At 41.4% G+C, this 12,620-nt stretch overlaps 1 long non-coding RNA gene across 1 annotated transcript in view; it reads right to left on the bottom strand.

Annotated features, from left to right (window-relative positions):
• The window catches only part of LOC138504854 (uncharacterized), a 211,365-nt gene extending 199,304 nt beyond the window's left edge, over positions 1-12,061 (bottom strand). Inside the window, exon 1 of the long non-coding RNA XR_011280011.1 lies at positions 11,715-12,061. This is a non-coding gene — a long non-coding RNA (uncharacterized lncRNA). The remainder of the gene's footprint in view (positions 1-11,714) is intronic.
• Between the last annotated feature and the right edge of the window lie 559 nt (positions 12,062-12,620).

Genomic DNA, 12,620 nt, shown 5'->3' with positions numbered 1-12,620 from the left:
CAATTTTTAAAGGCCAAATTCAAGCTAAATGCAGTTGGGGATGCCACAGCAGGGAGAAACACTTACCACTGGGCCATAGAGTGAGAGTGCAGGGGGTGCAGGACCCTTGTCTTGATGTTTCTGGGCCTTAGGGGGTCAATCAGGCGTCGGGGTGATTATCCTGGGGTCGGCTGTGCCGTCTGCGGACCTCCAGGCTGGGAGGCCCCAACTCCTCCCGTGCTTCCCAAAATGAGTATGAGACACACACAAGGAGCAAGGTGGTTCTGCTGTTTATTATAACAACGGCAGGGATGGGTCTAGGATCGTACGCGTCCGTCCAGACTCTCAAACTTAGTGGGGCTTGCAGCAGTATGACGCGCTACTTGCGTCACCTGGGAAAGTTAGCGAAAAACCTATTGCCATTTCGGATTGGTTCCTCGAGTGGTAGGGTTAGTATAGGATACATATAGAGAAGAATATTAGTGGTTAAGGATGAGTCAGGTGGTATACTTGGGCTGTCCCTTCTATTAGATACTTGAATGGTTACACGAAGACCCCTGATGATTGGCTGATGTTAGTGGCGTCAGTGATGAGTCCCCCATGTTCTGATTGGTCCTCTTGCGAGCCCCCAAGTCTGGGACCATCGTCGCTCCCAGCTCGCAGTGTACCTGTTACTAGCAAGAACGTGTAACTATGTGTTTGTGCAGACAATGTACGGGTTTGCTCATAGGCTTGAGAGCAGGCCATTCCCATTGCCGTAGGTGTCCATCTTGCCATTTCGCTGTTGCAACCTGTGTCCCAGACGTGGGACCCAGGCGACTTCTGTCTCGTGGGTCTGGCACCTTGTCAGATCGGCTTGGTCATGTGTGGAGAGACCGTAGATGGAGCGGAATTCTGCACATTTAAAGTTGAATTTCGCTTCTTTGTGCTTGGCTTTGCTTACAGGTGTGACCTTGGCGCCGGCTGGTAGCATACAAGTTGCAACATCGCGCCCTTGGCTACGAGCTCTCGCTGGAATCGCTCTGCGTGATTAGCACTTGTGTTCTTGCTAATAGAGTGTTCATGGTGGCTCTTGCTTGCGGCCTACTTGGGCTTAGTTCATGGGTGGGGATGCATGATCCATGGTACCTATGTCGCGTTTGGCGTCATAATCAATATTATATCCACATTATAATGTCATCACGAGGCGAGAGGTGGGAGAAGCGTCAGCAAGCGTATACGTGAGTCCTTCAGGCATCTTGCGTTTCTGCATTACTATAAAGGGGCCTATGTGAAAAATAACAAAGATGCGCGTCAGTGGGTGTGTCCGTCACCTACGTCATAGCACTGAAAATGTTCTTCATGTAGGCTAGTGCGTGAGTGACCAGTGTGCATGGTGGCATGTGTGTTCTTGGCAGTTGGCTAGGTCGTTGTGGCATCTCTAATGATGTGGGTGCTCGTTGCCTTTGTCTTAGTCGAGTTCATCCATGACGCAGGTGTCGGCCTGAGTCGGACAGGCTGGTGGGTATATCCTTATGTTCTTGAACCAGGGTATTTTGTCATCCGGTAGATAGGCGAACTCGTCTCGTGGTGGTTGCCTGGGCCGCGGTCCTCCAGGCCATGGTCGCGATGAGATTGGGGGGAGCTTGTTCTCCCATTCTCCCATTCTCCCACTTCACAGGGGTGGTGGGAGGGCTGGGAGATGGGTGGGGGCAGGGAAAACAAGGCAACAGAGGGAGGTGAAGGGAGGCGTGGAAAGCACCTGTGCTGATTACATTTCTAAAGGCTAAATTCAAGCTGAATGCAGACAAATACCTACCACTGTGCCAAAGGGCCACATGTAACAAATGCCCTTCAACTAAAAGCAGAAAAACAGAAAGGCTAAAGAAAGTCTGGGAAGGCGAACAAAGTCCCGGGGGGGACATAAGAAGAAGAAATGGTGGCCTGAACAGGGAATGCGAGGAAGCCCTCAGTTAAGCCTAGACCGTTTGAATAAACATATATTGGAAAACACAGCGAGAGACAAGCCATATTAGTACAGAGGACATCCTCACAAGAAGAGGAGAACCAGAGAAAGAGAATACTGACCCATTGACCCAACCCCACCATAACAGAGGTAACAGAGTGTGCGGGAGACCTGCGTAGAGAGTCAGTGATAAGCGTTACTTTATCAGTAATTGTCACAATTGGAAAAACAAATATAACGATCACAGTAATCTTACTCATCACTGTAAAAACAAAAATTGTCATAGTTGGAAGAACAAATATAAGGATATACAAGAACAAAGTTGAAATGTCAGTGCCGGAAAAGAACGAAATGTATTCCTCCATTTCATACGAAAATGTTAAAACGGCAAAGTAAAGATCACATAAAAACACATAACCACAAACAAAAAGGTGCAAAAATAACTAATTTAAAGATGAAAAGTAAATATAAAAACACACTCGAACATAACGTAGGGCTTACTTGTGAGCACTTCCTCATTCCGAGATCACGCGAGAAATCGCGTGAGAACGACTTTCCAGGAAGTGAAATTTTGCGAGTGAGAAAAAGACTGTTAAATGTTACTTTTTCACAATTTGTGCTGAGAGGAACTTGCGCTTCAGAAAACAAGGTAACGTAGGGACATATTCAGTAAATAATAGTGAAAGTAAAGGAATAAGGTAAGTTTATTTAATTTAACGTGCAAGAAAGTAATTAGACATGAGTATAAAAGAAAATAAATGTTGTGTTCTTACATTTCATTGAACTAGAACGAAAAAGAACGATGGAAATTGCAAGCCATATATTATCACACAAAGGCAAAAACAAGTTAACCTACAAAGGATATATATAATCTGGAACGTACCAATAGTGAGAAAAGCTGGTGGAAGTACATAGAATATTCCAAAACTGATTGCAAGGAAAGGGCTTCTAGAGAAAATTATTTTATACATTTTTACCACGGATCACAACCATAAACCAAATGCCAGTAAAATAGAAATTAAAGAGAAAATAAATTAACTAAAAAGGAAGGCAACAACTGAAACATGTACACATGGACAGGTTGTTAGACAAATACTTGGGAAATTACCACAACATCTAGCGGGTGAAATTCCTTGTTCAAAACTATTAAAACACCAAGTTATTAATCGAAGAAACTTGGAAACAATGCTGCCAGAAATCCCCCAAAAGGTTAGTGAATTAATAATCCCAGATACGTTGAGAGGTACACTGCAGGGACACAATTCCTTGCATTTTGACAATAAGGATGAGGAAAACAGATTTCTAATATTTGTGGAAAACTTGATCAGACTAGCTACAATACACAATTGGATGATGGATGCACTTTCAGAAGTTGCCCAAAACCTTTTAAGCAGTTATGCAGTATTCATGGTGAATTAGACAATGATGAGTTTTTCCAATTAGAATATGTACTGATGACAAATAAAACAGAGAAAGATACTGTGATGTTTTCAGAAAAATAAAAGAAAGTATGCTAACTAATTAACTAATCCTGAAACATGCAGTATGGATTTCAAATGATCTGCTATAAAGGTGTCAATCACACATTTCCAAGGATATGATTTCCATTTCAGTCAATCATTGTGGAGAAATATTTAGAAGCATGGACTTCAAAGTAAATATTGTGCAGACAGGAAGTTTCAATACCACATGAGGAAGGTCTGTGTGCTTACATGTCTACTAAAACAAGAGGCAATCATAAAATAAAGCAATTACCAAAGAAATGATACAGAATTGGCAAGTTGTCTGCACTATTTTGTAGAAACATGGATTGGTACACAAACAAGGTTCAGCACAAAACAGCCTAAAATCAAAATTGATTTTTGGAACTGTTATGAAGCAATATTAAGTGGTTCACCGAAAACAAATAATAAACTGGAGGGTTGGCATCATAGCCTGAAAGTGGTGATGGGACACAAAACCATTGATTTGGAAATTCTTAAATGTTTTGCAAAAAAAACGAACAAAAAGTATTTAGAATATGAAAAAAATGAAGGAAATTGCAGACAATTTTTCTACATTGAGTTTGGCTGACTACATTTCAAGCAAGGAATTTAATATAAACTTCATTGTTCTATAAGTGAGTGATGTCGAAACCCATGAAAAATACAGTTAAAAAAAGAGACTGCGACTGAGCTCAAAATGATCCAAATGAACCAAAAAGAAAGATAACTTAAAAAAGTGAACCTTTGTAGGTGGGTTTAAATTAAGATTTTGAAACGTTTGAACAGTTAATAAATGCTGTTGGTTCAAATATGAATTGATGTATAATTAAATATTTTTTATTTCAAAACATAACATTTTGATAATTGCTGAACAGTTTTTACATGAAAATGATATGGAAAGGAGTGGAAAAGAAATAAACAGTGTAAGAATGTTAATCACAAAAAAGTGGAAGGCAAGCATCTATTACGGTAAGTGAAAAAGAATGCTATGCTGAATTGTGAAGGAGTGGGGCTATTCCAGACTTAATTTGTGAAACGGCAGAGAAATTAGTAAAACATGCTGTGAAATGAATATATAAAAATGCTCCAATCAACTAATTAAGCACTTTACAAATGCGAGCACAACATTTAGGGGTAAAAATCAATGCACTGGGGACGAGAACGTAGTATATGAGTAAGTAAGATTGAATGCTCGGATGGACAATAGAAAAAAAATGTTGCGGCATAACCTTAATGAATGCACGAAGGTGAGCTCAACATGGAGGGTGTGAGAAACCTGAGGGAATTATCACTCCTATTCCCACAGGATCTTCTTCTCAGGTGGCCAAAAGACGGCCATCAGTGTTGCCTCCAGAATCTCGGGGTGGACAAGCGAGTAAGGATCCCCTTAGTGGAGGGTCATTGGGGATTGGGAGTGAGGTATCCATAGGTGAGACGCGGTATTCTGATGGGACAATAGAGGAGAAAGAGGAAGTTCCAGATGCCTTCATCGGATATATTGATTCCGATAACTCTTATTGAGGTGTCATGGCATTTGATTCCCATCATATCAGTTATCAGTTATGACCCAAGAGAGAGAAAGAAAGGAGTCAGTTGCCCCAGTGGGGGGAGGAAGAAGACCCAAATGAAACAAAGACAAAGTTCTTGTGTTGAGATCCATTCATCCTCCACCTGTCTAAGTTACAGAAAATACCACCAAGACTGTTGTTTTTATAATCAACCCACAGACATAAGGAAGGGGGCAACCATTCCCTTAAGTAAAGGCAAGATTAGAAGATTTTCCTATGTTCCATGCCAACTCTCTAAAAAGGTAACATGAACTCAATCTACTCTCCAATACCAGTACACTTCACAACCCTCTCCCTCAGTCTTCATGGGGTATCTTCAATCACGCCCCATCTCCTCCTCCCCATTTCCAAGAAATTCTGTGACGAGGAGGATGAAACTAAGATCAGTGAATATTATGAATAGAAACAATATGGGGAAAGAAAGGGCAACCTACTATAGAAAGAACTCAGGTTGTCCCACTAATAAAGTCAGGCAGAGTCAGGTTTTCAATAATGACCATTCACACCTAATTCCACTTCACTGTTCAACTATAAAAGGTGTGGTTTTTCACAGAGAAGAGTGTGAGCTCGGTATGTTGCCAGGACCAGAGAGGCCAATGAACAGAGAGCAGCAGGTCCCGAAGCCTGGAGGAGAACGGCATGCCAGGACCTTGGTCCAGTGTTTGAAAGGGGCTGCAGCGTGGCTAGGGAGCCGTGTCTCCAAGGAGCCGGTGTGAGGCATCCTGCTGTTGGTGGTCGAAAATGTGCTAGCTCCCTTGGGACTTGTGCCTGTCCCAAGGGTTTCTGGGGGGCAAGTGGTGAGACTATGACCTCAATCCTATCTATCCACAGGGACTGTTTATCAACGCAAAGCTGCCCGGTGAGTTTCATGTTAGTGAGAGAGAAACTCAGGAGCATGCAATTGAATGGAGCGGAGTGTGACAGACACAGTTGATGAAAGTTGAAATGCGAGAGAAAGCTTGTAAAGCGACACAAAGCGAAAGGTGAAAGAGGCGAGAGAAAGTTTGCAGAGCGGCAAGTAGCAGAAAAGTGAAGGGAAATATGGAAAAGATAGAAAGCACAAGAATAAAGAAAAGGAAAGCAACAGAAGGAAAAGGCGCTAGCAGCGCAGACGCAAAGTAAAGACATTAAGAGGGTGCAACTGTGCATGAGAAAGCAAGGAAGGTGCAACTGTACACAAGAAAGCAAGGAAGGTGCAGGTGTGCACGAGAAAGCAATGAAAGCACAAGTGTACACGAGAAAGCAAGGAAAGTGCAAGGAAAAGGTTCTAGCTGCGCAGACCGAAAGTAAAGCCATTAAGAAGGTGGAAGTGTGCACGAGAGGTCAAGGAGGGTGCAAGTGTGCATGAGAAGGAAGCATAGGGAGCAAAGGAGAAGAAGACAGGGTGAAGGAAGCACCTGAATGTGAAATGTTACAAAGGAATAGCAAGGAATAAAGAGAAGGGTTACAGATCAGAGTGGTTACGCCTAGGAGGATCCAAGAACCTGGTGGTTTTGAAAGTCTCTGATTGTACCCCACACGTGAAATGTGTGTGAAAGAACTCAATAAAAAAAAGGGGAGGCACATCCTGACAAGTTAAACTTGTGTTTAAAACTAGAAGGGGCCTAAGCACGGGGACGTTAACCGTGGGAGGCCCAGGCTGAACTTGTATTTGAACCCAAGAGGGCCTAAGCTTGGGGAATGGAACCCTTACAGGCCTAACAAAGTGGAAGACTTATTTTGTGATACTGAAGAAGTTAAGGCTTGGTGAAGGGAACCCAGGGAAGCTTGAAGAGGAACTCTGCATATTTATTTTGGTTATGTGTTGAACTTGGAAGAGTTAAAGCTTGGGGCAGGGAATCCCAAGTAACTTAAGACATTTGAAGTTGGGAGAAGAGGGGCCTAAGCTTGGAAAGGGAATACTGAGAGGCCTGACAAAGTTGAATGCATATTGGTGTTTGATGCTAAAGGAGTTAAAGCTTGGGGAAGGGAACCACAAGACGCTTGGAGAGGAACTGTGTATATTTATTTTGGTTGTGTTTTGAACTTGGAAGAGATAACACTTGAGGAAGGGAATCCCAAGGAACCTAAGAAAATGAAAGTTTAGGCCTGCTGCAGGTTCTGTGGAGAAGGTCTTGTGAACAGCCCTTTTTGATTGAACTCATGTTTGTGAGGCAGACCAACCCAGACCTGGTGAACAGACCACCTGAAACCAATCTGAGTATCCAATTTTTCATGGAACTACTATATTCTTCTTTTAAGAGACTTCCTAACACATTTTTTTAAAGAGTGAGTGAAAGCATAAGTTTAGACACAGATAGATTTTTGCTTTGGACTTTCAGACTTCGACAGCCCTTCGAAACATCAGTTAAGGGAACCATCCCTGTCATGTTAGGGCCAGTCAGGCATTACACCATCCCAGGAACTTTAGTAAATAAAGGCTTTGAAACTAACATCTTTGAGTCTGTGTCTCTCTTGATACCATGCCCGTCTCACAAGGGGTAAAAATGAATACACAGGGGATGAGAACGTAGCATATGAGGGGCAAATGAGATTCAATGTGCGGATGAACAGTAGCAAAAGAATGGTGTGAAAATATGATGTGATATATGAGGAGGAAGTCATCAACAACATGGTATAATTATTCTTTTTTATTATTGTGTTTTTATTGTATATACAGTTTAAAGAAAGTTTTACACATAAATAACACATAGTAGAAAATTAATTTACAAGTAAATTAAAAAATAAAGAAAACACATCAAATACATTTACCAAAAGCAACCACCAATCTAGCTCATATAGGGCAAAGCATTGTCACATCTCATTAAAATCAGCAAATACATTTAGCCAACATTAAAAGGAGAGCAAGTAGAACACAAATTAGTGAGCAGAATGAAATGAAATCAGAGTACTGTACTAATTATTCAACAGTTTCAGATATGGGTAATTGTAGTACAGCCAAAATAACCAATGACACCATACAAAGATTTATTTTCAAAACTTTTGACTGAAACTGAATATAACGTTCAGAGTAATCTTATTCATCACAGTAAAAACAATCACTGTCACTGTTGGACAAACAAATATATTGATCAGAGTAGTCATATTCATCCCACTGCGAGACTGAAAAGTCAAGAGACTGTGAATAATAAATGAATATGTCATACTCTTCTCAACGAGAGAGTGATAAATCAAGAGGCTATGACCTGAACAATCATTAGAATTATCATACTCGCCCCAGTGAGAGGACCAGTGACTCAGAAAAACGGTGTCCTGCACAGCTTACTCGTCCCAGTGCGAGGGCCAGTAACTCAAAGAAAGAGTATCGTGAGACGTCTACTCGTCCATGTGAATGGCCAAACATTTAGAAGAGTAAGAATCATTCAGGGACTCAGGCTACTCATCCCAGTGAATGAAAAATCATCAAGAAGAGTGAGAACCATTCAGGGACTCAGCCTAGTCGATCCAGTGAATGGCAGAACACCAAGAAGGGTGAACCCCACCCTAAAACCAATCCAAATTGTCTCAGTTATATGAGAGAGAATCAAGAAACTGAGAATCATTACAGAACTAAATTTTGTCTTCTCAATAATACACAAAGTCGGCAAGAGAATACGAATAATCATTGGGTCTACTATATGTGCCCCAAAGAGAGATTTTCAGAGACATTTCAGAAAAACCTAGTCAGGGAGATTCAAAAGCCAAGAAGACTGAGGAGAAGATGGTTTTAAAGGGAAGAGAATTCCTTTCCTGGATGAACAGTATAACCTAATGCAAAAGACAGCCAGAAATTAAAACTGATATACTGAGGCTAGGAGAGCCACTCCAGAAGAAGGTAGTCATTCTCCTGGACCTTGACTGAATATTGACGGAATATTGTTCACAAATGGAAACTTAAACATGCTGCGTTTATTTGAGCTAAACAGCAGCTATTTATGGTTTGGGTGCAGAACGAGTGCCCGCTTTGGATTTAATAGGGTGGGGACTTGTATGAATGTGCAGTTAATGAGAATTTAATTTGTACTAAATATATGCACATACCACACATCCCAAGTGGTTTATAGTCATAATATCGAAAACATAATTTCGAATTACAAAAATGTCGAAACAAAAATGTCGAATTCAAAAATGTCGAAAACACATACATATAATAGAAAAAGTCATTAATTCGAAAATAAAATGTCGAAAAAAAATCGAAAAACCAATGTTAAAATAACTATGTAAAATGTCACAAAAACTAATGTTTTTTATGGGGGGTCCCCCCCAATCCCCCCATCCCAAACCCCTACCCCAACCCCCCCCCTCCTCCCCATCCCCTCCCAACACCCCCCATGGATATACCTTTAATTTTAAAAAAAATATATTTAATAAAACAGTAATTAAATAATTAATTATTAAAAAACCCCATCCCAAACCCCTACCCCAAACCCCCCCTCCTCCCCATCCCCCCCACCCACCATGGATATACCTTTAATTATTTAAAACAGTTATGTTTAATAAACTATTATTAATTAATTATTTATTTAAACATTAATTCGAAAAAAATTCGACATTTTTGTAATTCAACATTTTTATTTTCAACATTTTTTTTTCGACATTTTGACTTTCGAAAATATTGCATTCGATATTATGACTGGACACCATCCCAAGTATATCTGCCAGAGTATATGGATACAAAAACCTTAGTATGCCACCAGAACTGTCAGGTGATAACAGCATTTTACGCAGCATGTAATGATATGGTATGATAGGTTATTTATAATGCACTTAATACCCAGAGGTTTCTAAACATGGACCTGGGGATCGAACCTGTGGTGCTTGGTGTCATCTTGCTTCCAAGGTGAGCATGTTGCCCCATTAGCTATCCTCCTGAGACTTCTGATGGTCCTTGCAGTTAATTGACATGAAAGTGTGGACTTGTGACCTATAACTGTCATTTTACATTTATTGAACAACTATAGATGGGGAGGGTTGGTTTGGGGGAGTTTAAATTTGGAACGTGGTAGAGTTTTGAATGATGTGGCTTTTCCTGCAACGTTTTAATTATGTAAATGGGAAACAATGGGACCTCCTGGAACTAGACCTTTCACATAATTGTTTTCCATTTGGCAAACCGAATAAACGCTAGCCAAAATTGAACCACTGTCTTGTTTTTCATCATGCCCTAGGTTGGAAAAGGAGGAGGTCGTTCATGATGGACTGTGTGAGAAGAATTTGGGGCTCGTTGGAGACAGCGTGGTGGACCCCCAGGCAAAATGAGCAGGGATTATGGCCTCTGCCCCGACCAATCCCCTCATGCCTGACATACACCTTGCCCTGACTCGACGCATGTTAGAGTAAGGTTTGAGGCATGTCTCAGCCTGCTAACTAACATATTAAGGATGTTTAAATGGGTGACTGTGGTCCTCAAATTGTAAGCTGAGAGAGAGAGATGTGCCAGTGGGAGCTAGAAAAATGTGACCTGTCTGCAAATGGCCAGGGGCAGGAATGTAGGGTTACAGGTTGTTTTGCCTTGTAAGACTTCAGCTTGACTACCACCTAACACTACACACACTAGCCCCCACAGAAGGCCACCACAGGCCTAGCCATTAGCACATCAACATTAGCCAAGATGATAACCAAACCACGACCAAGCTCTCCTCTTTAGCCTTGTTGCACTCTTAACATATCAGTAGCTAACCATGTCCAAAGGACTATATTCTATCAGATCTTGGCCTCTTACCTGTGGATAACATACTCCAGAGTTTCTTCTGCCAACCCCATAGGAAGCAGATTGGCACTCATGGACTCGGTACTTCCGACCTACACCCATCAACACACCACAGGATTCACATCTGCCGTTCCGACTTTCATGCTAATGAACCTCTCTGCCCTTTGTCTCTTACAAAGCCAAGCACAGCAAGGCCACCAATAATGGCAGACTGGCACTATAGAAGAATCAACTAAAAATTACATTGCCAGAGACTTACCTCTACCACAAAGGCGGTCAGAATGCCCATTTGGAGCTGTGTTTGTGGCATAGAAAGCTGACGTAATGCTCTGGAGAATGTGCTCTCCACTACCCCATAGCACCCGACAGGTTTATTGTTGGACAGTGCTACTGTTGCGGGTCAAGCCCTAGAGCATCTAGGAACCAACTCGTATTACCATTGTGGGCTTGGGAATGATTACAATAAGATGTTGTCAACATTGTCACTATATATCACAAAAACACGTATTTTCACCTGCAATATAGTACCCTTTTATGCTCCTAATTAGAAACACACCACAGTGCTCTCACTCAGGTTAGCATTTATGTAGAAGTATTCTATTGTACAGATAATATACAAGCATTCAAAATAATGAGGATACAATTTGCTAATTACCAAAAATGTAATCGAATATATTCCTAGCATCCTACTTTTCGCCTATTCACTACTAGAAAGTCAAAGCCATCTACAACCAACCCACAATGTGGGTAGGGATCTAATGATGATGTGTGTAGTTTAAAGAAGGAAAGAAATCTGCGTTGGTCCATATGCTGAGCATGTTACACAGTGAGGTATTGTTGGGTATCATCTGATGGCGAAAACAAAATCTTTCCTTCTCAGACACATGAGCCACTCCAATATCTTTATGTTTTTGGCAATCTGCTGCACCAGCCAAACAAAGTTTAAAATACTTCTGTTCAATACGTGCAGAGGTTCAACATCCATCATTTGGTAACTGAAAATGGCCCATGAAATCACTTATGAAATATAATACTGCTGGAGTACTTACAATGTGAAATCTTGCTCCCATGAGGGGTCACTTCCACTCTTGCTTACTGTGTAACACTTCAGGTTGTGGAGTTTAAGAACTGTGTAGGTCTCATAGCTGTCTATAAAGCAAATGGGTAGAGGATGTAGCAATACATACTTTCAAAGTGTCATTATAATGTACATTATTACTCAGAATGGTTAATTCTGCTCACAAGAAACACACTCAGCTTACACAGCGTTCTGTATGTCAGCACACTCTAAGATCATAAAGGTCTAGAAGTAGGGTGCTGCAGATCAAGCCAGCAAACAGATGAAGTAACAGACATGTATTATTAGTGTTTGGTTCATATAGATACTTGGTGTAACTAAATCATTTAGTTGCATGTGTAAAACAGTTGACTTTGTTAAAAGTATTGAAATTCGCAAGATATTTTGACAGAAAACAAACCAGAACAAGGTACTGGAAAAGTGATGTGTGTGAGTGCGGAGAGAGTGAGGTGAGTGAAGGTGTAAGGGTGTGAGAGTGCAAAGTTGAATGAGTGTATGTGTGGGGATGGAGGGTGAGTGTGTGTGAATGCGTGTGTTGCTCGATCCTGGGTCCTACAATAATGGGCACTGATGAGATTGTGATGGTGGTCTGAAGACCCCTGGGCTTTCTTCAGTCTGTACTCACTATCTAATAAGGCCTCCTTTCCCTTCCTTGCCTTTCCCTCTTTGGGGTTGCAGGAATGATTATTTTATTGCTTTCTGAGGTTTGAGAAATTAATGTATGTTCAAAATGGAATCTACTCTGCTTAGTTGTGATTGTGTATCAACTGTGAGAAACCTGAAGGTGTCTTACCCGCTAGTCCCCGGGGATCTGTCATCCAGGAGGCCAGGTCATGGCCATCACTTTTGGTTCCAGTTCCTGGGGGTGGACCAGTGC

Source organism: Ambystoma mexicanum, chromosome 11 (assembly GCF_040938575.1).
Source record: "Ambystoma mexicanum isolate Mex_15411 chromosome 11, UKY_AmexF1_1, whole genome shotgun sequence".
Classification (NCBI taxonomy): domain Eukaryota; kingdom Metazoa; phylum Chordata; class Amphibia; order Caudata; family Ambystomatidae; genus Ambystoma; species Ambystoma mexicanum.
The sequence above is the reverse complement of the archived record's forward strand: the minus strand, read 5'-3'. Positions and strand labels throughout refer to the sequence as shown.